Source organism: Grammomys surdaster, unplaced genomic scaffold, assembly GCF_004785775.1.
Source record: "Grammomys surdaster isolate TR1022 unplaced genomic scaffold, NIH_TR_1.0 212, whole genome shotgun sequence".
Classification (NCBI taxonomy): Eukaryota; Metazoa; Chordata; class Mammalia; order Rodentia; family Muridae; genus Grammomys; species Grammomys surdaster.
Window position 1 is genome coordinate 938,316 of NW_021604657.1, and position 26,911 is coordinate 965,226.

A 26,911-nucleotide genomic window follows, 5' to 3' on the forward strand; every position below is an offset into this window, starting at 1 on the left:
TGAAACATACTAAGGCTCATTGATAAGCATATGAACATATAAATATTATAATCATACATATGCTTTATACACAATTGCATATGTATATATGATGTAACAATCTTTTATTATTCATATGAAGAAATGTGCATGAATAGTTTCCATATATAGAAAAATAATACTTGTATGTAATCCTATCAGGTCTTAGACTTAAAATATGTAGTATGAGTATTTTTGTAGGGGAAACATAGTAAGAAGGAAATCTGAGACTGTGTTTAACGTTTTCTTTCAAAGTGGGTCTGGGAAAGTACTTTGCATTTAGTAGGCTCCTGGTGAATATTTTTGCTGGTTATGTCTTTGAAAAGGAAGAGGATGTGTAGAGATGATCCTGGTTGCTGAATCGCGACAGTGTAGAATCTCAGTGGCAGTCAGGAGCCTCTGCAGTACGCACTCCCTTTCCTGAATTCTGCTTCTTCCTCTTTGACATGAGTGCACTGTGTGAACCAGCGCCAGGATTCTTTGTTAGTGGTTACAGGCTCTGCCTTTCCATTTTTGGCAGTCATTAGTAGATCCAGACTTAGCCTTGCAATGCTTTTAGCAAAAGTCTGCCTGGGCAACAAGGAGAGGACTGTGCAGATCAACTTGTAGCAGATCGAGGGCAGCGATGTCTTCAACAGCTCTTTCCACCTCCTTGCTCCCATCTGTTCAACCACAGCTCAAGGGATTTCTAATGAAGAGATGTCTAAAAGAATAGTCACAGATGTTCTCTAGCTTGCTGTAATTGTCAGAGCCTGTGCTGCTGCAAGGATGTGGAAATGAAGACACAGATCCCCTTTCTAGAGGATTCTATTTCTCTGTCATAACCATTCCTTCCTTCAGCACTGGTTCTCAACCTTCCTAATGCTGTGACCCTTTAACACAGTTCCTCATGTTGCAGTGACCCCAACCTTAAGATGATTCATTGCTACTTTGTGCCTGTAAGTTTGCTACTGTGACAAATCATAATGTAAATATCTGATATACAGGACATACCCTAAGGAAGTTATGAATCCACAGGTTGAAAACTACGGCTTTAGAGTGTGGATTTAGTTTTCCTCATATGTAATATAGAGACTTGGTCTCTGCTTTACCTGCCTGCAGAGACCTGTTACAAGAATCAAATGCTTACAAGCTCTATAAAACACAGTGATTTTGTTGAAACTATGATGATAATTCAACTGTTTTCTGCTGTTTAGGCTTTAAAATGCAGCAATGAGGGCTGGAAAGACGGCTCAGGGATTAAGGGTTTCTACTTCTCTTGCAGAGGATCTGAATTTGGTTTCTGCAACCCATGCTGAGTGGCTCACAATCACCTGTAACACCTCAGGGGTCTGTTACCTCCAGTGCTCTGGGCATCTACATTCATGTGAATACAAGAATGTATACAACTACACACATGTGCATGCACATAACTTAAAACAAAATTAGAAAAAATGTAGTCTGAGGCAAGGCAAAAACATAACCATTGATTAGTTTAGTAAATCTCAAACAGAGTGGAAGGATCTTCCCAGCTTCTGCAAGTTATAATAACAAGCCCTAGGGAAGGCCACAGACTTTTGAGGCAGGGGCTAGGGAACTTGGTAGATTCTAAAAAGATGTTCGAAGGAAGCTGCAATTGAGATTATCACTTAAATAATTACCCCTTTCTACAGGAAATGGTACGATGACCCAAAGACTTGAGCCCCCAGGGCCTCAAGACAGATTTTGATGGCCATGCAGAAAATCTTTTTAAAAAGTTTAAAATTCAGGGAGTTTAGGGCTTCTTGAGTTTTGGTCATTTGAATATTAAGAAATAGCATTCAGACTCTGCAAATTTTGAATGGATTATAAAATATCTTTATTATCACCAACTTTCAGTTGAAATGTAGCACATATTTTATTTATATAGGAGAAAAAATTAGTCTTATTTGCAAAAACTGTAAAGTCAATAAATATTGCAATTTTATGACAATTTTAAAAACTAATGTTATACTCATCACAAGTTTGAATCATGATATTTATTCAATGATTACTAGATTGCTTTTAATGTCACATGCTGGACTGTGGAGATGGCTCAGTGCATAAGAGCACTCACTGTACAAACATGGGAATCTGAGTTCTGATCTCCAGCATCCACATAAAAAGCTGTGCATGGCCAAGTGTGTCTAACCTGACTACTGGGTGGTACAGTGAAGAAGTGAAAGATAAGATTGTTTGGGATGGGATAGGGGGGTTCTAGGGAGGGGAAATGGGGGAAAGGGGATGACATCTGAAATGTAAATAAATAAAATAACCAAAAAAAAAAAAAAGATTGTTGGGAGCTGCTGGCTGCTAGCCTAGTCAAAAAGTGTCAAGTTTCAAGTTCAGAAAGAGACCCTGCCTCAAAGAAATAAGGTAGAGTGGAATAAAGCAGAGTACCCATATAAATGTATACACACGTGTATATCACAGTCTGTCTGTCTGTCTGTCTGTCTGTCTGTCCCTCCCTCCCCCTCCTTCCTTCTCCCTCTCCCCCTCTCTCCTCTCTCTCTCTCTCTCTCTCTCACACACACACACACACACACACACACCACATCACTGTCATAATATAGAAGCACACATATTTCTACACCATATGTTTATTTTTAATATACTCCAATGAGATTTCAGTATGAACCATTTTGTTCACACTTAAAATACCCTGGAAATTGTTTTAGGCTTCACTGCACTGCCAAAGGAAGTAATGGGATGGAATCAGCTACAAGATGACAGAAATGACAATCCAAGGTGGCCAAGGGCCAGCTGAGCCGTGACCCTAATGTGCTCATATGTGAAGTTGGAGGTGTGATACATGTATGTTAGACACAAGGAGGAAGGAAACACTCAACAGACAATATCTGGTGGCAGAAGTTAGAAGTTAGGAAATGAAGGAGAATGGTAAGTATATTTGTCAGTGTTCTACTTGGATGGCATTAGCCATGAGCATGTATGCTACACTGAAAAACTTTGATGAGTTTATTTTATTTATTGTGATGGGAATGATACCACTCATCACCTGGGCAAGGTTCTCTTGCTTCAATTAAAAAGAGGTCATGGTAGACAAGAATCTCCTCAAATGCGGGTTTCTGGAGGCTTTTGTTTCCCATAGTGTTCAATACAAATAAGCCCATATAGTAGGAGCAGAAGATGCAACTAGTACTGCAGTGTGACAGCTCCTATGCAGACCTCAGACATCCCCATCCTTGGCCCTTGTCGGCAGCCACTACTACAAGCTCAGCCTGAACTCTGAGATCCTTGGTCCTGAAGAGTAGACATCTCTCTGGAATTCTGGCCATTGAGGAAATGGCTTCTTTTCTCTTGCTCCATTGAATCCTTTTGCAGCTCCCCCAGGGCTTATTGCCCCTGCATCTTCTTCCTGCCTTGAGTTTCTCTAGTTTCTAGCTCCTTTGGGTGTCAGTGGGGAGTCAGGATGACTCCAGATCTCTGCCTTCATCCATGATAGCACTTGGTATTGGACATAGCCATCGTTTCTCAGGAACAGGCACTCTCTCTTATTCCATGTGGGATGCTCAGGTGGAATCCATGGGCAGCCTGTGACCCTGGAACCACAAGACTGAGTCAGGGTCTAGGTCTCTGCAGGGGGCTGTTTCTTCAGCTGTCAAGCAGCTGCACCAAGCCTTCTGCTGCACTGTTTCTTCAGTCATCAAAGGTTGCTTATCAATGCTTTGTGCTTGGAGGCTTGATGGGTTCAGGAATCCCAGTGGTTCCAGATCCCTTCATAGTGATGAATAGTGTCAGTGCCCATAGGGTCTACAGTTTTCAGGTCCGAGCGTGTGTGCACAGAACCAGGAACAGCAATGGATGGATTCTCAGTCATCAAGTGGGGACAAGCTTGAACTTTTCCAGTGGTCAAACCACCTCCAATGGCCGAGGCTGGCGTTTCCTCAGGGACCAAGCCACATCCACTGCTGTGTCCAGCTCTGTCTTCATCATTGAGAACAGGCAGGGAAAGCTCCCCCAGGAATGTCTCTGTTATACCTCATGTTCCAGTATTGTGGGGAGACAGCCCAGGAGGGTCTCCTTTACCTGAGTGAACTGGAATAGTTTGTTTTTTAACCACAGAAGGGGTGTGTGAACCATTCACAGACATTTGTTTAGCCACTCATAGCAGTTCATTGCTTGGCCAATCAAAGTCATTAAGGCTTTGCCTTGCTACTCCAGTCACTGTGATCCTCCGCTCACTAAGATGGAAATGGTTTATTGAGGTTTGTAATTGAAAAGCCGGTACAAACTGTTTCAAATAGTCCTCCAGGAGCCAGGGCAATGAGCTGCAATCTTTTACGGAGTTGTCTCAAGACATCTGCAAACTGTTCAAGACAGCTGCTGCTGGCATAAGGGTAGTTTGTCTGTCTATTAGATTGACAGGCCGTTTGCTCAGTATAGTTGGGGCCATAAAGAAATGTCCTCTACTAAGGGAGTCAAGTTGCCCCCGTTTTCAGTGCATTTGCTTATTTACAGGAAAATGAACATCAAAAAAGTATTTAAAACATAAATTTACCATTAATGCTAAGAGTAATTCTGACGGATTTTAAATGTAGTTTAACAATGTTTTACACCTGCCCAAAGTCCAAGGAAAAGTGAGTCCCCTGTTCTTTTTCAAAAACCATACTGGTGGCTAATTTATCTGAATGCACTTGTGTGCGGCAATATGTTAATTATGTGGACATTTACCTCTGATGACTTGTGCTTTTATTTAGAAAACTGAATCCAAGAGAGGTCACATGATGGCGAGGCTGGAATTTAAACCAATGGAGTCTGTCTTCTCTGGAGTCAATCACAACAGGACACCATGTCTCCAAGTGCAGAACTTTCATGGAGACAGAAGGCAGAGGTGTTTTTAGGAGATGACAGCCTACAGACCTGAGGTTCCTCCAACCAGGCTGGCTCCATATGTTCACTTGTTACTGGTGAGGAAGCTATGAGAAGCGATACTTTGATTTATCTGCATGAAGGGAGAGAAGGAACAGCAATGTGGTGTTCCTGGGAACAGGCACAGTCTGCATAGTGTGGGATTGCAGTATCAGCAGAGGCTCTTGGCTAATATCATGGGCCATGTGTGGAGACTACTTCCTTGACAATGACACCTCTTATTTCATCAACGTCAGCTGCATTCCTGAGCCAAGATAAGGTACTTTGTAGCATCTTGAGTGAATTGAGGGACCTCTTACCATAGTTGGTCAATTAGAAACCACAATCAATTTTCTGTATATAGTGGAAAGAGGGTTGGGATCTCAAACGCTATAGAAATCAGAGACCAATCACCATAGAATTATTTTTAAAATATAAAAATTGAACCAGAAGCAACAAAGTAACCCAGTAACACAGTTAAGATACATCACACTGCGCATCTTTTCATTTTTACACCTGAAGTAAAAGGGTGTATGAGCTACGATACACAAAATTGTATTATATCAAGATACCACATAAAACCTCCAAAGACGGAGGGACACTTTGCAGAATCCTCCTTTCTTGAGGCCAAAGGTGAGCATGGACTGAGATGCACACATGTCCATTAAAGGGGGTTGCCTGCAAACCTCTTCCCTCTTCACTGAGTACTTCTGTTCTTTCCACAACATACTCTGGACAACTGATTAAACAATTATTTAAAAGTCTTTTAGAGCCTTGCAAGTTGCTACCTTCAAAAATCATATAGAGAACTCCAGACTTAAAGCTAAAGATTGTCTTTCATGAGATTTCCTGATGTGGCTGTTTGGGGGAGAAAAATCATCATTAGCAGTTTTATCCATCCGTGAACATGCAATGGCATCAACCTCACAGGCAAGATGCAGCCACTGACATAAACAATGGCATAAATTTGTTGGGCGGGAGTATGCTTAGATGTGAGGTCTGCTCCATAAGAGGAAACTCTGCCTGGTACTATAAACCTGGTCAAAAGCTTGTGGCTCAGGAAGTCAAAGGCTACGGGGAAGAACCTTGTTTTGCTAAATGGAGTTCTTGTTAACCTGCCTTTAAAATATTTGTATTTACAGCTATAGATTAGTGCTTCCTTCTCTTAGGCAGAAAAGCTTCTATTTGCAGTCAATAACAGTTAATGCAGACTCACCACTGGCCAAACAAGCATTTGTTGAGTGGTAGGTTCTAAGAAGGATATAGGTACCACCCCCTCTAAGGCTCAGGAAACTCTGTGAGGAGGCAGAAGTATCATGGCAAAACCCCAGGCACTACATGCATTGCATTCATGAACTCACTGCTGCTGTGCTTGCCTGCATAGTATGTTCATGATCTCACTGCTGTGCTTGCCTACATAGACTTGCATAACATAAGGCCTTCAACGTTATAGAATGAGGAAAGACTCTCAAAACCCACCCTTTTCCTGTGTTGCTGTTGGAAGGTAATGGTTGGTTGCAAATAAGGGAGACAATTTCTTCAGTGGGGTCGGCACTGGTGAGATGTTTATGCTCCAGTGAAGAATTCCATACACATACTCATTCAAGCAATGCCACTTAAACTTGGTCTGTCTGTCTCTCTGTCTCTTACACACAACACACACACATACACACACACACACACACACACACACACTCAAGCACACAAGCATGGATGTACACACACTTTCACATGTTTTTGGTTTTGGCGTTAGGGTAATTTGTGTGTGTATATGTGAGCTTGTGTGTGTGTGTGTGTGTGTGTGTAGAGACTTATAAAGAAGGATTTTTCAGTGGAAATGAGAAGGGGATGAGAGAGGATAACTTGAGGGTATAAAGGCCAAAATAAATTATGCACGTGTATGAAATTGTCAAAGAGAAAGAAAATAAAATTAAAAAGAAATATTTTTGTATAACTTTGTTTCATTTAACTTTCTCTTTAGCATGTGTGGTGACAGACAAGTTAATAATCTTAAATACTTGAAAGTAATTAAAGGGTGATCAAAGAATATATCTCTTGGCAAATGCCAAACTGAAACAACTGAACGTGAAAAGAAGGCCTTACAAAATTGTGTTCTTGTCAGACTCCACAGTCGGCCCATGTGTGCGTGTGCACACACACAAATATATAACATATATAGAGATATATGCATACATTATTATTAATTATTTATTTCTTAGTTAATTAATTATTGAGCAATCATTTTAATCTAAAATATTACTTCAATTTTTGTGTTATTTAGCCTCAAATAATTCACTTCTCCATTTTGTTTCTTTAAGGGCTAAAATTTGAGAAAAATACTGATTTCTTCCTCCTTTGCCACCTCCTTCTCCTCTGCCAGCTCCTTTTCCTCCAGCTCCTCTTCTTTCTCCTCCTTTTCCTTCTTCTCTTCCTCCTCATGGCAATAAAAACAGCTCTATTCAACTCATTTTTGTTAGTAATGTACTGTGTGGTTTTATTTAATACTCAAGCCACAATATTAATACATATTCTTTTATAAATATTTTTTGTTGGTCGTGTGTGTGTGTGTGTATCTGTATAGAGGTATCTGTAAATGAGTTCAGTGTCTGTGGAGTCCAAAAGAGGATGTTAGATCCCCTGAAGCTGACATTACAGGCAGTTTTGAAGCATCAAACTTGAAAGTAGGTCCTCTGAAAGAGCAGCAAGCACTCTTAGCTGATAAGCCATCTCTCCAGTACTGGAAAACTATTCTCTTCTAAATTTTACAGATATAAAATGGAAAGAAAATGCCTAACTGTCTTACATGATAGTGCAAATTCAAGCAAGTATGAAAGCCAGATTTCAAATGCCGAGTAATTCATTTTAAGTCCTATTATTCTTATCCTATTATATAGTATCTTTCTGATACACATTACCATGACATATGGTAATGATTTCTTATTATATCCCTTACACAACTTTGGTGTCTCTGTGTGCAGAGAATGTAATTTATTTATCTTTGAATTCCTCTTACCAAATTAAAAGTCTTATAAAGAGTAAGGAATCAGGCAAGAAAGAAATAAATGAGCAAATGAATCAATAAGAGAAAGCTTGATTACTGTTTAAATCTTTCTATTGGATCGTCCATGTGTTTGAAACTAGAAATACATTAATGTCTTAGATACACTCATTCAAGTAGATATGTGGGGTCAAACATACGGGGAGCTGGAGAATTTACCACCAGCAGCGATGGGATGCCTGAAGTCTGTTGTTTTTCCATCTTGAGGCAAAGCAGGTGGTTCATCACACGGGGTGGTAGGGAATTCGTGGAAAAAGAGTTCTGAGAGGATGTTAGGGTCGGAGAGAGGGTGTGGAAGTTGAACCACAGTCCACACAAGAACTGGGAACAACTCCAAAGGATCGGAGTTCCAAGAGAGAAAAAAAATCTGTCTCCTTAGGATTCCATTCCATTGTGTGAGCAATGTTTAGAGAGAGAACGGAAGAAAAGGCCATGTTTGCCTAAGTTGTTTTCCTTTTCTATACATAGTAGGGTTTATTGTTTGTTTCATTTTATTCGTTAATAATTTGCTCATAGCATTGTTTCTAGTTTATTATGATATTTATATTTTCCAAAAATATCTACAAGTTATAGTTAAGCATACTGGGGACTTCTCGCTCTCTCAGCTTTCTTTCTCATTTGATTATATGTTTTCATCCATTAACACCTTCAATGCAATAGAACAAGACCCAGAGATAGAGGTATAGACCAGGGTTTGTCGGCAGCTCTGTTATATATTAGGTCTGGGCAAATTCCTTCTTCACTTCTCATTGTTCAATATACTTGATGGTATCTAATCCTTGAACTGTAATGAAGATTAAACCAGATAGTCATATGACAGTGTCTGTGGTGTATGAAATGTTCTGAGAGTTTGCTTTGATGACTAAGGAAAGTCATAGTCTTTCTAAATATTTTCAGCAAAGATTGTTTTGATGGGAAGCATTGAAATGACAATCAGGGAACAGCAAGACGTGTTTGACCCGCATCACAGGCTATTGAGTAGCCTTGGTGGGAGAGTAATCTGAAACAAATGTGGCTTAGAAATACATCATCTAAGCAAGTGAAGGGAAAGCTTTATGTCCATCCCACTGAACACAAACAGGGTAGAGGTTATACGCCACACAGTATCCTGGGCTCAGACATGCAGCTAGGAAAGATACTGCCCCACTTTTTGGCAAGGCATAGTCCCATGAGTCAGAAATATATCTAGTGGGTGTGTTGGAATGTCACTGAGGAGTCCTGGACAGACAGTTCTATGTCCAGGTCCTGGATGCCAAGCTTCTTCTCTTGTCCATGTGCAGCTAGATTCTATGAAATACTTGGGACCAGAAGTATCTTAGATTTTACCTTTTTTGTGATATGAGCAATGTCTAAACATGCTGTAGGAGTTTCCAATTTTGCATCATATTGCCATGTAAAAGGTTAATATATACACTTGCATGTTTTTGGTTTAGGATGCTCTACCTGAATCTTCATGTCCATTCTTACCTTAAATCATTGGGGAAACTGCATAGTGTGTGTGTGTTTGTGTGTGTGTGTGTGTGTGTGTGTGTCTGATAGAATGGAAGTTCAGAGATTAGATGTGGTAAGTTGTTAAATTAAAGGAGAACTAAGCCCTGTTGAAAAGGAAAACATGCTTACTTATGGCTGGAGAAGTAGCTCCATCCTAGAGCTCTTACATAGCACACACAAAGCTCTGGGTTCATCCACAGCACTGCAAAAGTAGGTGCTTTTCTAGAAGCAAGGCGTAAAGGTGAAGTGCATGCACACACAATTGCAGAGAACATTATAGTATTTATTTAATTTATTTGGAGAATTAAATTATTTTTTAGATACTCTTCTTGACAAACCCAGTAGAGAAATATAGAAGAAAGAAAGTAAGTATGCAAGTAAGTAAGTGAGGGAGGGAGGGAAGAAGGAAGGTGGAGAGGGAGGAAGAAAGGAAGGCTGAGAGAAGAAATGAAGAAAGAAAGAATGATTTTATACTATACTGGAATATAAAGTGGGAATGAATGTGAAACTCAACATTTCAGTAACTATTTTATTTAAAAGCAGTCTTTCTTTGAAAACATCTATTCTGTTTAAATTGATTCCATATTTACTACCTCTCTTTACAAGCCATAAATTCCTCAAGTATGACATTTTTATTTTAGTTCTTATTTCTAGGCACTTTTTGGGCCCACAGAAGTTCTCATTTTTAAGATCTTTTATAATAAGAGTCATTTAGTTGCTGTCACCTTTAGAGCATAGTGGCATGGCTGGATAGACATCATTTGGGTAACACAATTTGCCTTTCATATTAGTACCAATCTTTTACAACATAGGTCTCTAATATTGTTCAAGCAGTGCTTTGTATCAGTAAATTCGAGTTGTTTTTAGTCAGTGTAGTGGAAGCACTGTCTGCTCATAGTCTCCTGGAGATAGGCACTCACCTATTTCCTGTCCTATTTATTCCAGCACCATCATGTATATTACGTTTTACCTTGGTGGCTAATAAGGACCAGGGATTTTATTTTTGATGACTTCATAGGTTTGTGAGTTGTCGGTGGTGGGTCCTCCATAATCTGGTGATTTAAGACAGGCCAAGATCTGTGCTGGGTATTATGCCTATGCATCCCAGAGTGAAGGAATTGATATCCAAGGTGAGTTCTTTATGAAAGAGGCAGAAGCTCTGAGGATGGAGAAAAATATGTGAGGCTTCTTTCAGATTAGACTTAAAGGAGCTATTATTTTCCCTTATACTCTCTTGGTCTAGGGGAATCCTGTAGTCATCTCTAAAGTCATTTGACTGAGGAAGGCTGTGTGGACAGAGCATGGGATGCGATTCAGGTATTCCTTTATTTTAGAAATTTATTTTCTGAAAATTTAGAGGCTTTTTTCCCCAATTTCTTGTTTACCTTCATAAAGTTTTGGATAACAAAACTTTGCATATCTAATCGACTGTATGACTGTTTTTCCAGATTCTTCTATTTTTTTTTTTTTTTTTTTTGAGACGGGGTCTCACTCTACAGCCATGATCTAGCGCTCGATCTGTAGACCGGTCTGGCCTTGAACTCACTGAGATCTGCCTGCCTCTGCCTCCTGAGTGCTGGGATTTAATGTATGGGCCACCACTGCCACCAGATTCCAGATCATTTTGTACCTGATGTTTTTAGTTATTAATTACTTTTATTTAGTTTTTCTAACCTGCCCACGTTTGGCCTACCGAAACTCCATCCCCAGCCCCTTCCCTTCCCTTCCCTTCCCTTCCCTTCCCTTCCCTTCCCTTCCCTTCCCTTCTTCCCTTCTTCCCTTCCCTTCTTCCCTTCCCTTCTTCCCTTTCCTTTCCTTCCCTCCCCTCCCCTTCCTTCCTTCCTTCCCTCCCCCCTCCCCTTTTCTCTTCTCCTCTCCTTTTCTTTCCTTTCCCCTCCATTCTCCATTTTCACTTTCTGACATTTTAAAGACTGAAGTAAACAACAAATACATAACTAAGCTGGCAAATTTTTGTTTTAAAAAGCAGACAAATTCAACATCGGTATTGCATTCTCTAGGGCAGGAGTTACAGACCTTTTGAACGATCTAAACTGGGTTTCTAGTTCTTAAACATTTTTTTTTTCAAATGGCAATAATCATTATAGAAATTTGAGATTATTCAACCAAAATTGACTTATAAAGCTATAATAATTTAACTTCACTGGTTACAAAGCAGTAACACTAGTACAGCAAGGATAACTACCCCAGTAATAACCTCAAATATCAAGCCTAACTGGTGTTTACTTAAAGACAAATATTTATATAGTACATGAACAAAATTATAAACTTACTAAAACCTAAAATAAGATTTTACACATTATAGTTGAATACAAAAATATAACAAAACCGTCAACATCAGAAGCCTCCTACTAATACATAAATTAATGTGAGTAATCAAATAAATGGAAATAATTTCAATAAGACAGGACAAAACATGAAGACACACTACAAAAGGCCACTGAACATATTCAACACATATAATTTCATAAATGCTACAAAATCAAATTGATTAAACTCTTTAGCATTAAAAAATGTCATTTATTAATACTTTGATATCGACTGTACAGTACTAACTCTCCTGGTAAGTTTTCCATTGCTGATTTGGTAGATTAGCTGCTACTCTTGGCTAGAGTAGCACAAGGGCACTCTCATAGGAAAGTGTGCTTTTCTCCGTCAAGCAAGCATGATGCGCAAAGACGCACATCAGTTCAGTCTTATTTGATCCCCAGCATACTGTCTGTAATAATGAAAGTTGGTGAGATAGCTTTTAAACCAGTGGACACAAAGTAGCAGCCATGCCACCATGAAGCTTAGTGCATTGGGGGACTTGTAAAAGAAAGAATGAACTGAGCATCAGATTAAACAGGGAAAGACAAAACACTGGTAAAGCTGAAAGCAGAATGACAGACATTCAAATCCTGAAGTGGTCTGCAGGAAGATTGGTCCATACATGCTTGGAAATCTCTACTTCGAGGAGATGGAATTTAAAAATGATAGGGAGGACGTCACAATTATCTTCCATGCAGAAAGAAAAATAAGAGTTTGTCCATGATTATTTGGGCAAAATTACAAAAGGTCTTTGGGTCATGTCCAAAGATTGGGCCAATGGGGAGTTTAGGAGCAAGCAGGCAGAGTCTTAACTTCATGTCGAGAACAACGTTCTGCTCCTACAAAGTTACTGAACTTAGAATGAATTGGAGTCAGTTTTTTTTTTTCTCATTTATGGTGGAATGCAGTTGAGATGCAATTTCACTAAGTATCCCATTTTGGCCTGGAACTCACTATGTAGACAAGGCTGTCCTCACACGTGTGATCACCCTGCCTCATGGTCCTGAGTGTCAGCACTGCAGTCATACAAGGCCATGCTTAGATGATTTGGAGTCATCTGTCAATAAAGACACTTTTGTTTGAAGCAAATTCTACAAAGAGATGAAATTCATTTCAATTATGAATTATCATCTATCAGAATAGTAGCATTTGGCATGGAAAGGATGGAAACTATTATTCCAAAGGAAAATATCCAATTGCTGTATTTATTGGGCTCATTTTACAAATGGACTTTTCTGTTTTTTTTTTTTTTCTTCACAAATCAAAGGACTTTGTCATTCCTGAAAACATAAATCATGTGTCATCTCCAGTTTACCATGGCTTCAAAGACAGTGAGGAAGGTTTTGGATCTATGTGACGAAAGTGTTCAATTTTCTTACATGGATTTGTACATTCAACTCTCCTGAAGAATGTCCCTTGGAAAAACTCCAAATGAGAGGAGTTCAGGACCACACATTCTTAGCATCTGCTGTCCTAGGAGACTTAGTAAACATTTAATAGAAAAAAGGGTTTCTCTGTGGTTTGATATACTGTAGCAGATCTGAATATACTTTGTAAAACAATGACATGCTACAATGCATGTGTATGTGTTAGAGGCCAACTTAGAGAAGCCAATCCTTTACTTTTTACTATGTGGGTCCCAGGTCTCAAACTCAAGTATGACTGAAGCACCTTTATCGACTGAGTCATCTGGCCTGCCACTGTATTCTTTATAGTTTATGGTTAATATAGAATAAACTCCTTGGTACATATCGTACTGAAGCCTTCAAAAATGGTTGTCTGAGGTTGATGGTATTGCATGAAGACCCTGAAGTACAAGGCAAAATAAAGAACACTATCAACTGTCCTAAAATCATATGGTCTATCTACAGCTGTGGACTTGAAATTCTCAGGCAGCACTATACATGACTCCTTCACTCCAAGGCTTATGTTACTACTTGGTCAATTGTTGTCTATATATATTAAGCACTTACTGAATAAATGAGAAAGAACAAAATGCTTGACTCATGGAGTCCGTGATGCAATATTATTCTGTGAGGTTATTGTGCATTTAGAAGACCAGAGACTTTAGAATGGAAAGGACTTTTCTGTTTTGCTCCTGCTGTGTGTGATCTTGGCTAAGTTCTTCTGCCCATGGACTTCAATCTTTTTATCTGTATAACAAGAATTAGGCATTTTAGATCTGCCAAGAGGGTTAGCTGAGAAAATGTGTGTTATTTGTCTAGCCAAGGCAGGATTCGTCATCAGTGGGAAGACGTTGATGGAGGCCACAGTGTAGGGATCCTATAGTCACTGAGGGTCCTTGGGGAGTTGAACACTTTTCTAGTTTTTAGACAGCTCTTCCACACTCAAAAAAGGGGCCAAAGCCTCTCAAAGAGGAAATTGCTCAGCGAGGAACTCTTCTCCAGTGGGTCACATTGCAGAAACAGTGTTTTGGCAAGCCAAACAAAGACACCATTATTCCCAAGCAAAGACAATGCCAAGAAGGTGCTGGGTGGTCCAGAATCCAGGAGACAGATAATGTAATGGCTCCATTCATCAAAAAGGCGAGTGTGCACACCAGCTGCTTGCCAGCTGGAAAATGAAGCTCTTCTCCTTTCTGAGGGTAATTTACTTCTGCTGGGGAGACTCCGAAATATTCTTCACCTTTAAGGGACCAACCAAATTTCAACAGGATCCTGTAACATTGTAAGGACCCAGCTAAGGAGAACAAATAAACCAAGGGGCTAAAGACACAACAGAACAGTCAAATGTCCCCTTCCTTACGTTTGGTCTATCTTTTACCTTGTGGATATAGAGTAGTTTGCAATTTGTTATCTTTCTCTTCTTGTTTGGTCACCAGGAAGCTGACTGCCAAGCTTTAGCTAATCATCAAGTCTCGGCAGTACAAGAGTATGTGTCTGTGTTGACTGTTTCTAGAGTTTTCCTCTCCACATTTTAAAATAGCAGATGATCCCACAGTTATTCACCTCTTTTTGCTTTTCGTAAAATGGGGATATTATTCATATAATTGACTTGTGGTTAAGAACCTACAGGCTTGCCGGGCAGTGGTGGCGCATGCCTTTAATCCCAGCACTTGGGAGGCAGGCAGATTTCTGAGTTCGAGGCCAGCTGGTCTACAGAGTGAGTTCCAGGACAGCCAGGGCTATACAGAGAAACCTTGTCTCGAAAAAACCAAAAAAAAAAAAAAAAAAAATCAGTGTAGCTCTTGGCTCAGAAAGGTGAGTCAGTGGATAAAGGTGTCTGTCATTAAGCCTGATGACATGGATTTGATAAAAAAGGAACTTCTGCAAGCTGTATTCTGACCTCCACAATTTCCCTGTGGGACACAAGCATCTCCTCCATATATACCTATACAAATAAGTTAATAAATATACCAAGTGTTTTAAAATGATGTAGGAGTGTATCTTTTCTGGATATTGAACAATTGTTTTTTTTCCCCCACTTAATTAATTGCATGTTTATAAAATTACAAATAACGGCAACCACTTTGTAGATAAGCTATCTCGTTAAATATTCAAGATAATCCCTTAATAAACACCATCTTATTAAGATACTTAAATAATGTTATCCAGATCTAACTCTTAAATAATTTATCATGTTCCTATAGTTGAAATCGAAGGACGCAGACTTTGAGCCAGAATCCATCTAAAAGTAGAGGCTTATTCTTGAACCATGACATTAACAATTTCTTACATTTTTCTTAAATTTAATTTTTTTACTTTTATTATATGTGAGTACTGGGCTTATATCATTTCCACCAACTTTTCTTTCACCAACTCCACCTGTGTCTACCTCCATTCCCTCTCAAATTCATGACCTCTTCTTTTATATACATAAAATATATGGAGGGCATTTAGCTTTGCTTGTATTTACATCTGTTTAGGGCTGAGCCGTTGGGATTAGATAACCCATTAGGCATCGCATCTACAGAGCGAAACAATTCTCTGTTTTGCCCTAGCCATTAGTTGCTCTTGTTTCCTTACTCATTATTTGTTATTTGTAAGGCTGTGGGAAGCAGTTGATGTGAAATTGTTGATCCTGAAAGCGTGCTCTAACTCACACAGTGAAACCCACAAGCGAAGGTCAGGAATTGGGTGTTGCAGTCCCCAGAGTAAAGTAGAAAACTTCAGCGGAACACGGAGAAGCGGTGCGGTGGAAACAGCGACCGGCGTTTTGGCACAGCTTTCATGCAAAGAGGAAATTATGCATGAAGGAAGCATGGGGGTCATGAGGCAAGATTCCATTCTTGGAAAGAGAGGAAGGTTGAACCGGACTTAAGGGGTGGGTCAGTGCAGTGCAGGGCTCCATGTGAGAGCTGTTGACAGAATCTGCAGATATGGATGGTCCAGTTACATGAACGGTGTGTACATCATTTTTTTTTCCAGCAGCAGACTGCCTTTTCTACTCATAATATTTTCATGATCTAAGACAAATTTACCACCCTCGAGAAGGAAATAGTCATACTTGGGAGAAATTCAATCTTCCATCAAGGAAGGGTCTGTTCAAGTTATGTTACATCTCACTATTACACTGCTACAATGTGGCAGTTACATACACGTAAATGCAGAAGCCATGAAGTCTATCTCTAGTCCATTTCCAGGGGTATCTCTTTCCATCAATACACAGGCATGATTTCTTCTGGGAAGACATTTGGACATATGTAGCTACCTCAGAGGGCTTGTCACCCACTTGTGAATTCACCCAGTCCTCTATCATTTATAGTTTTGCATATGATCCTTTGGAATCTCAAAATAAGTCTGGTGCCAATCACAGAAATCAGGTTACTTCATTTCTTTGTAACTCTCTCCTTCTAACAAAGGGTCAGTGAAACAAAATCAATGAAATCAGCAGGGCTGACTCCTTAAGCTTCTGAAGAGGCACTTTGAGACTAGAAGGGTTTTTTTCCCTAAACCAAAAAGTTCCTCAATAGAGGCAGACTGGTATTTATTTGGGAAAATATTTTCAACAGATGACAATGAGAATTGAGCTCCTGCAATTAAGACAAGAGGGTTTAGCTGAAGAGTGGTAGTTTGGACAAACTAGCAAGGAAGAGAAGTCGGATCATCTTATGGGAACAAACCCTGGTGTGAAGGAAGCAACATGGAGCATACTGTATAGTAATGAATCACACATAGTATGTCAATATATTGCATAGTGATTATTAGGCAGAGAGAGAGAGAGAGAGAGAGAGAGAGAGAGAGAGAGAGAGAGAGAGAGAGGTTTCTGCAAGAGATGATGCCTGTACTGATCTTTGAGAATTGGCTCAGGGATGTGGGCAACAGAAGGGGCATCCCAGGCAAAAGATACTTAGACTCCATCTCTAATGCAGTGTAGCCACACAGTAGAGTTTAGGACAGAGTGTAAAGGTGGAGGTGAGATATCTTAGGAAGAATGACAGTGGAAACCATCAACTTTGCTAGAAGGGGAACAAGACCCGTGTGGAATGCTCACATCTTCCAGGTGGATCCTAGACCATCAGGGCTGCACACCGTTCTCCTCTGGAGGATTGCCTGAGGCCTAAAAATATAGGCATTTCTGTTCATTTGTCCTCACAAGTTTTCTTTTGATGACCCTATGTGATGGCCACTGGGAGATCCTTGACCACCTCCATTGTGTCTGGTCCCATCCCTTTCACAAAAAATTGAGTTGCGAACTGTCTTAGGAAAACGTATTTCAGCAACTAGAGGTTTTGAGATTCCAGAATGCCTTAGTAGTTTCTGGACTCTGCAAGGACAATAGACACTGAATAAATGTGGAGGATGAGATTTAAATACACAGATACATAGTTTCCATATCAGAAAATCCAGGCTTTTGTTTAGGGTGAAGGCTTTTGTTACAGTTGCTTGGATGTGCTTTTAGAATCATCTGGAATAGTCTTCACCTGAGAAGTAAGCCCTGCAAAAGAAAGAATGTGACTCAATAAGAAAACCATGTCATTTATTTTATTGGCATTTGTTCAGCCAAAAAAGTCTGTCTCTGGCTAGTCACATTAACCCTTTCCAAACATCTGTGGCATATCCATGTAGCCCTTATAATAAGCTATGCACATAGATTTTAAAAGAGCAGTCTCCCTAAGACATCTGTTTTCATTCATGCACATACTGCATTATTTTATCATGATGTATTCTTTGTGGTATTACTTTAGAAATCTATTACCCATGGATCACTAGAAGATCTCTTGTCCTGTCATCTTTGGGATAATGAACACCCTCTCCACATGTGTAAATCTGTCAGGCTGAGCCTTCCCTTGGAGAGACATTTACTCATTTACACATTAAAGGGATCACTTTAGGTTTTCCAACCAGGATTGTTTCACTGGAGAAATACAGAACAGCTCATTAGCTTCACCCATAAACGAGCTCATTGAAAAGCTCATTGGAGGAAACAATTGCTGGTTTAAAAAATTTTTTCAATATAAATAAATGTGGAGATATGATCAATGGGGGGATAACTGATAAAAAGATTCATATCAAATTCACTTTGGAAAGAAGAAAGCCAAGATTAATTGTGTAAGTCACTGTTTTGGGCTATGCTTCTTCAGGCCTCTATAATCAGTACGTTTCATGGGTCTTACTGCTCTGTGTGCAAGTGTTCATCGGCGAGGGGTGAAAATAAATATGTTCTTCTTGGGTTCTGCTGGAAACTGCTAGAAGCCTCACCAGTGCTGTCTCATGAATGTATAAACTGAAAACATGATTATGCAACTTTTAGAACATAAAAAACAACAAAACTATTTTTTTTGTATTTAGTATTTTCCTTTTTTACATTTAAAACCTTCTTACCTTTCTTACATATACAATATAAACTCATGGATGCTCTGTGACCAAATAAGTGTTTATATCTGTAAAAACATACTTTTGCAAGGAAAAATTAGAATCATATATGATTAGATTCAGAGAGAAATGTACTTTTGAATCTTCATTACATTGTGCCTAAAAGGAGGGACCTCATCGCTGTCGATCCTTCCTATGGACACAAAAGGTTAAGAGGATGGATATGGACCAATTACAAGTCATCTATCATAGACTAATAATCCTCAGAATGGCCTCTAAGGTTAAGATGGAGTGTGGGGGACTGTAAGGCTGTGTGTTTGCTAGTTTATGATCCAATGACTAGGGTTCAATCCACTTTAAATCTATGTCACTAGAATTTATTTTTATAATATTTTATATTTTTATAATTTTATAAATTTTTAAATATTTGTTTCTATAACTGTTTCATTTACAGCATATCTTTAGTTATGATATTTTGATAAGTTCGTTCTGTTTCTGTTCTCTATTGGTTCCCTCACATCCTGATTATCCTCCCTTCTTGACCCCTTCCACAGTTCATGCCTCTTTTTTGGTTACCCTCTGATTTTAACTAGGACCATCTGTGCGAACTTGAGTCTGGAGCTATCTGTTAAATCCTGATGGGCTCAGACTTTGCTTCCTAACTGTCTCTTCTCAGGGACCAATCAGTTGACAGTAGTTAAAGAGGGAGCTTTAGGGCCTGAGGAGCCCCTCTTCCCATGTGGGTTTTGACAGGTTTTGCAGGTCTAGTGCTATGAGATCATGTCTGAAGTGGCTGGGTCATGGCCTGAGGAGAACGTTCTGTCTCTTCTCTTCAGTTTCTGGCCCCTACATTCTTTCCATTCCTTTTGCAATATTTCCCGAATCTTAGAGGGCATGACATAAATGTCCTGTTTCAGGATAAGTACTTATCCATCATTTACTTGAAATACCTTGAGCACCCCAAGTCTCTGCACTCACTAGTGTTCACTTCAAAGAGACGCTGTTTGATTAAGAATAAAAAAGGGCATTTGTCTATAGATATAAACAATAGTTAATCTGAAATATGATGCCCCGTCTATTTAGCTAATCAGTAATAGAGAGGTCACCCTTAGGGTCAACTACTTCCCCACCATGGATGTTTGATCAAGTTTACAGCGCCAGGCATGCATTCACACCTGTGGGTCAAGCTTCACCTTAATAGAATGCAGTAAGATGAGGGGTCAGAGCTATGTTTAAAACCCATAACCAGTTGTATTTGAATGACAGACGTTATTTTATCTGAGATCTTTAATCTTTTGGAAGTGATGACGAATTGAGATGCAGGACACTTATCCAACTGCACTGAGCCGAGGCTACTCTCAGTGTTCCTGCCTTGTCTAAGCAGAAGCACAGAAGAAGGGAGTGTCTTGTACGACCTAAAGAGTTTTGAGGTCAATGAATGGAAGTTAAGTGAAAGTTAGGGTTAGTCCCTTTAAAAGAGAGATTTTGCGAATTCTGAGTCCTAAAATCATGGATTATTTTGCAGGCAGTGGGCAACCTTGTGATTACTAGAGTTATGCAGAAAGAAGCTTAGACAGGTTTCATGAGGCCATTTGTATAAAAATTAGAAGATCAAATGGGTCTTCATTTTAGATGGCCTTTCTGATTCCTTCGGGATCTTTCTGAAGCCTTGGTTTGGCATCTACCTTCTATTTCCCAAACAGAGAGTTCAGGGGCTTTCTGGATCCTTCCTGGAGAAGTACTTTGGGATTTACACAGGAGGAAATTACACACTATGCAGTTTTCTGAGACTCTCAAAGTCTCAGGACTTGTCAATTGTGTGAATCTTTAAGGATATCCCCAGTTCTGGGCACACAGACATGATTAATTGATGGTAGATCTGTGCTCTGTAGATCTCCTCAAAACCTCTAGGAACCCCGTGTGACCTACAGTCTGTTCTCTGGCTGTGTTGGGTTGACCAAGGTCTGTCCTGACTTTAGTTTGTATTTCACATTTTTCTGCCCTAGAATGAGAATGTAAAAAGGAGGTTTAGCATGTGTGGCCTATGAGCTCACTGGAGCCAGTTTGCCTCAGGCCCATCTGGTCTGTACACCTCTCTCGCTCTGGCGCTCGCTCTCGCTCTCGCTCTCTTGCTCTCTCCTCTCTCTCCTTTCATCTGACATCTATTTACCTCCAGAGTCATTCCAGAACTCTCTTAATTTTGGTATCAGCACCAGTAGGATTATTTTCCAACAAGTTGTCTCCCACACATAGAATAATCTCTTCTGGGGCCACTTTCTTTACTTTAATTTCAAAATGCAGCAGAATAAATTTTAGGTTGTCATCTCTCAGGCTGCCACTTGGAAGAACTGGGTAAACTGTACCCTGCTTACTCAGAAGAACAAGTGGGACATTATCACAGTCATATGCAGAGCACAATTAGGGATGAGGGCCTGGATGGGAGCAGTAGGTGGGCCTCTGCTCCAGTTGTCGCACTGGCTAGCTAGAGGTGAAGGCTGCAGTAACTTAGCTGAACTTCTCCAAAACGTGAGATTTCAGATGCCTTCTAAAGCATACTGTGGCTCCTAATAAATCAAATTGGATGGTGATGTACAGAAAAGTCATGTGTCCAACAGCACAATCATTTACTTCTGGTAGTATCTTCTGTTACATGGAGGGGAAACTGTAATGGCTGGCTGGTCAGTAGGGCCCTCTAAAAACTGATTGACATTTGTTGTATTTTCAGGGCTTCCGTTCCGTTGGTCCAGTCATCCATATGACATAGTTAGTATTTGTAGATTCTTCTTGGTTCCTACATTGGCCCATGAGCTTTTTAGATGCTTCGTGACTACAACACAACAGCAAGTACCGCTGTATCGTGATAAGGCAGACCCAGTGAACAAAAACATGTTCTACAAACAGCAGTCCACCTTGACCTCATGCATTTGACAGCTTCGTTTTTAGTTCATTTTTACAGCAGAGCCAGAAAATGAATTCTTTTGAACAGTTTCCACATCCATCTCTATTGTTCACCTACCATCTCTGTTTCAGAGGAAAAGTACAACTCTGCCATGTCCATGATTTCTGGATGATGTTTCCAATATGCTTGCTCAGTTCCCACTGCTCTGTAGCAACAGAAATGAAGTCAGTCTAGAGGGAAGGGGATAACTGTGTAAAGGGAGAGTTTACTTTCCCACCCCAGCTCCACCTATGCCTCATTCTACCTTGGGAAAGTGACTTCCTTCTGCAAAGAGAAAATCTTTGGCTGTACAAAGGAAATGCAAGTTTTTGTTCTGAGGGTCGTGACTCTCTGTGTAAGGGCACAGTGGTTGAAGAGATCATATTATAATGCAATTGAATTAGTAAAGAATCTTGCCCATAAAGTTGATAGACCTTGTAATTCAGATGCGTGGGAAAACATGAGAGAGCTATAGAACCACAACAACCCTGTACCCTAGAGAACTTCTTACTGTGCTCAAGATAGATTCTAACAAAGCACGGTTTCTAGCTCAGGCTACACTAGGTGCAGTGAGTCATTAATTTCATGAGTTCAACCTCCCCTTGTGTTTACACAGGAAGAGAGTTGAACTGGAGGCTGGGGCTGTTTCCCACTCTGGTCTGTACGCACTAGAGTGGCTCAGAGTAAGTTTCTGTGTGGTGTACCAGACCCTGGGATAAAACAGTGGGTTTTTTTTTGTTTTTGTTTTTGGCTTTTTTTTTTTTTTGCTGTGATCAGCTAGGCCTACGAATAGAAAACAAGATAACCAAGATAACCAATCTCTCTCTCTCTCTCTCTCTCTCTCTCTCTCTCTCTCTCTCTCTCTCTCTCTCTCCCTCACTCTCTCTCTCCCCCCCTCTCTCTGTCTTTCTGTCTCTGTCTCTCTGTCTCTCTCTCTTACACACACACACACATACACGGAGTGGGGCAAGCACAGTTGTAGATAGGTAATTCTGGAAGTATCTATGAGATTATCAGGACAAGCTATACCATAGCTGTCTTAGGGTTTTACTACTGTGAAGAGATACCATGACCAAGGCAACGCTTATAAGGGGTTTGGTTACAGGATTAGAGGTATTAGTCCATCATCATATGCCTGGAAGCATGGTAGCATCTAGGCAGCCATGGCACTAGAGGAGCTGAGAGCTCTACTTCTTGTTCTGAAGGAAAACAGAAGACTGGTTTTCAGGCAGCTAGGATATGGGTCTTAAAGCCAATGCCCACAGTGATGCACCTATTCCAACAAGGCCAAACCTACTGCACATGGTGCCACTCCCTAGGGCAAGCATATTCAAACCACCACAACAACCTAGTATATCTAGTTCTGAAACTATAGGGAGCCCTGGAAGAGCTTCTTTTCTAGAAAGTACATCCTCAGGAGGGGTGTGCCAGGAATCCCAGTATCTCTCTGTATTAGATAAGGGACCTGTGAGCAAGAGGAGAACCAGAACCCGAGTCCTATCAAGGTAGCTGCTGTCATCTTTAAGTTCTTTTTTCTCCCCAGGACTCAGTCTTATGCATGTAATGTCTCCTGAAGATACAGGAAAAATCTCATATATTTATATTCTATTTTTTTTTCTTCAAGAAAGGAAAAAAACCCACATAAACAGTATAAAATAGAAGCATGTGAGTTCTATTTTTAAAAGACTGGACATCTAGATCTCCCTGAAAATCCTTCCATCCAATACAACCAAGGAAATGAGTAGGACGGTATCATCTGTGTGCTGTGTGTGTTCAGGAAAAAGGTTTCATGCCTCAGAGTTCTCTTCCTCATCTACTAAAACCAAAAGACAAAAATAGCATTGAAGTGTGAAGGGCTGGCTTCGCTATCCCTCTACCCATCCCTGTTATCCTTCACTCCACCTCTCCTCCTGGGTGGGATGAGGGTCCTGGAAGATGGAAAGCATATACTTGTCTTGTAAGGATTTCACTACCTTAATGGTGACAGAGTCTCATCAGTGGAAAGAAAGACATAAAGAATGATGTATTATTAAAGTAGGTCACATACAGTATTTCCATTCACCTGCCTGAAGGGACATTTTCTTTATTTCAAGTACAGGGGACACTGGAATGTAGGGAAGGTATTTAGAATGCTGTGACAGCCTTGGGAAAATGTCTCTGCAATGAATCAGTCTTCAGAGCTGTGCTCATCTGAAGATATTAAAGGACACACAAAAAATAAGTGTATAGTGTGCCCTCTGAATCTCCAGCCCAGCAAGTACATCCTTTAGATGGCTTTTGAATATTAACAGCCTGGATAGAGTCATAATCACCATCTGCAACTTTTCAGGGGAAGAATAGAAGTTTCTTTTCTTTTACTTTTTTCTAAGAAACTGTGTCACTCTCTAACCCCTTTGTGGGAGACATGACCTATCCATATATTAATCTCTTAAAGGGCACCCTGGATCTATCAGAGAGTTTGGTCCAACTTGGTGAACCCAATATAAATGTCCAGAAGACCCAATAATAAGTCTGTCTGGAAAACATTTCTAAATGCAAGCCAGCCTTCATTCTAACTGGTCTACATTTGTCCTGCAAAGTGCAAAGAAAAAATTTCATATCAACTTTATTTCTTGTCTATAATTTTTTTCCTTTATATCTTTATTCAGTGACCTGACAATAGCTCGTTGCAGTTGTAAATACTAGAACTGGGCCAAGCAAAAGCTCTGTAGAAGGCAGATGTGTAACTTTGGAGCCTGGCTAAATTAGAGGAAAATTTCCTGTTTGGGCATCTAATAAATTTTGTCAGCTATATTACAGTTCAATTTATCCCCTTTAATGGTCTGTTGTAGAAGTAATAGGGAGATGGCAACCACATTGCCTATTTCAGTATAGATGTAGATGTCACAGAGAGAAAGACTATCTGGATGCTGTTTGTATCGGATGCTATTTGTATTGGATGCTGTTTGTATTGGATGCTGTTTGTATTACCATCACTCCTGCTTCTGGAAAGACAGGAATAAAGGAAATTCACTCTAGACAGAGCATCAGTAACAGATCAAAGAATTCAACACAACTGTAGCCCGGTACTTGTTAGCTTATCGTGTTTTTTCATAGGAACATGGGCAATTTGCATTAACAAAAGCCTGCTGCATGCAGCAGAATAAATGATGTAAGAAAATTGTACCAATGAGTTCTCTTTACAACTTGTGGGCAGCTCCACCAATGCATTTTCTCTTTGCAGAAACGGTTTACTGCCTTCATAGCCCCGGCTAGGGCCCTTGTGAGCCTTACAGTATTCTTTCTTTAAATGATTTGTTTTTAGTATTTTTAAGTGTGTGTGATGTGTCTGTGTCTATGTGTGTCTGTGGATGTCAGAGGTATCAGATCACTTGTAGCTAGAGCCCCAGATGCTTGTGCGCTATCAGATGTGTGTTTGAAAATTGAACTCAAATGCTATGCAAGAGCAGTACACTGAACCATCATCTCTCCAGCCCAGAGTCCTAACTTTCTTAAGAGGTCTTACAGCTTCAGTGTGCATTTCCTGAGCCTCCCTCCATTTGTTCCCCCGAGGAACCCTTCAGTCTGGTTGACATAGCTCTGTCGTAGCAGTTAATGCTATTGGGACTGTTCCTCCTTGGTTCAGTACTCTAATGTATCCTGTCAGTTCCCTGATACCACTGCTGGACTTCGGAGTGTGGCTTGAACCCATACCCAGAATCCTCATGTCTTCTCTGTTCTGTGGCCTAAAGATTATTTAGTTGGCTTAAGTCAGTGGTTCTCAACCTATGGGTTGCCACCCTTTGGGGGCTAAATGACCCTTTTACAGGGGTTGCATATCAGATATCCTGCATATCAGATATGTACATTATAATTCATAATAGTAGCAAATTTTCAGTTATGAAGTATCAATCAAAATTATTTATGGTGGGGGGATGTCACCAAAATATGAAACTGTATTAAAGAGTCACAACATTAGGAAGGTTGAGAACCACTGCCTTAGTTGCACATGTTTTACTTGTTGTAATACACATATGCCCATCTGAAAAGCCTACTGCTGGCTTAATACTCTACATTTCATGTGTGAGGACAACTCTTTTCCCACACGACTGAGTGCTGAGCTCCTCTGGAGTCAGGAGCTGTGTCCCACCTTATTCTTCAAGCCTAGAGAAGGGCAAAGAAGGCAAGGTATAAGTCTTCCCTTCTGTTTGCGGAATTCTTTAGAAGACTATATTTATCCTGGCCATGGCCACTTCCTCTATGGCTTTGTAGCAGGATTTGGCTTCCTGTCCTCTCTGTACCTCATTCCAGTGGAGGGTGGAGTTCCAGAAGTCACCACCTTCTGCTTCCCTGACACTTCCCTGCTGGCCAGAGTCCCACCATGACATGGCCTCTCCCAGCACATTGTTAATAACTCAATCACGTATTGCTCATGGGAACACAGTGGAGCTTTTACCTAAAGATTATTGCAAGCATTATAATTTATGTGTTGCAGAAACCAAAGGAAGTGAAGAAAAGAGCGAGGGTAAGAGAGAAGAGGACGGGAATGGTTGGAAGGAGAAAAACATTCACAGAAAAAGCAAGGAATAGAAAGCTAAAAAGGCAAAGCATGCTCAGATTAGGACCAGCTTCTCGGTCATCCCTGGTGTAGAGACCTCACTGACCCCTCATTCCCTGAAAGGAAACTGCTGTATTTATGTTTTGCTACTAAAACTGTGACACACAACTCATAACTTCTCAGAGTCACACATGTAGAAGATGCTAATTGTATCTGAATACCTCAAGATATAATAGTTTAGGTACACATAAGTGTATAAACCAATAATGTTAAATATCAATCATCAATCAAACTCAAAGACAGTCATATCTTGTATGGCCAAGTCCACATATGACACAAGAGGTAGATTCCACTCTGCAGAAGCCTCCCCCACAACCCTGGGTTTCTATTTACAGATCTGGTTACAGGCCTTAGTAAATTGCTAACCAAGGATGCTTTCCCAAGCCTCCAGCTCTTTTTTCAGGCAACTCTTCACATTCTGTTTGGTCTAGTACCTTATGTCTAAGACATTTCTGCCTCCAGGAGAGTTATAGCCTGCTTGGTCCATTCTGAAGAACTGTTTGTTCACCTTTCCTCTACATGAAAGCACTCAGGGACTACATTTTTAAATGACAGCTGAAATTCCCTCAACCCCAAACATACATCTTTTTCGCATGGTTAAAAATCATTTGCTATCTCAAAGAGAGAAAAAAAAGGTCCTGAAATCAACATAACAGAAACCATGATTCTTGTTTTTAACTATGAACCCTGCCTGGATTCCAGTGTTTTACACATGATGGTCACTTTCTATGAGGTAATAGTTAAATTCTATCGTGTCTACCATATACTGTTATTCCTGCCTCTTAATTTAACTGAGCATAATGATGATAGGCCAATAATTATTTGGCGAATGAATGAGT